The sequence below is a fragment of the Acanthisitta chloris genome, unplaced genomic scaffold, assembly GCF_000695815.1.
Source record: "Acanthisitta chloris isolate BGI_N310 unplaced genomic scaffold, ASM69581v1 scaffold20908, whole genome shotgun sequence".
Taxonomy (NCBI): domain Eukaryota; kingdom Metazoa; phylum Chordata; class Aves; order Passeriformes; family Acanthisittidae; genus Acanthisitta; species Acanthisitta chloris.
The window spans coordinates 1-209 of record NW_008686726.1 but is presented as its reverse complement, the minus strand read 5'-3'; the positions used below and the strand labels follow the sequence as shown (position 1 = coordinate 209).

Sequence of the window (209 nt, the reverse complement as noted above, 5' to 3'; positions counted from 1 at the left end):
CCGCCGGGTACTTACGTGTCGTCGGGATGTACATTTTCCTCTGCTTCGGCTGGAGAATCCGTGTCATGTTTTTCCCCTTCCCCTTGCTTAAAAAACGTGCGAGCCCCACCGTGCGCTACCGGAGACGCGAGTCCTTCTCCCCGGACCTGCCCATCGCCCCCTCCGTGCCTGGCGTGGGAGCGATGCCCACGCCCGTGCCCGCGGCGGCC

General features: G+C 65.1%; 1 protein-coding gene across 1 annotated transcript in view; it reads right to left on the bottom strand.

The window, feature by feature from the left end:
- The window catches only part of SSTR3 (somatostatin receptor 3), a 4,282-nt gene extending 4,221 nt beyond the window's left edge, over positions 1-61 (bottom strand). The window contains exon 1 of the mRNA XM_009080300.1: positions 16-61. The gene's annotated coding sequence lies outside the window, so the exon portion shown is untranslated. The remainder of the gene's footprint in view (positions 1-15) is intronic.
- Between the last annotated feature and the right edge of the window lie 148 nt (positions 62-209).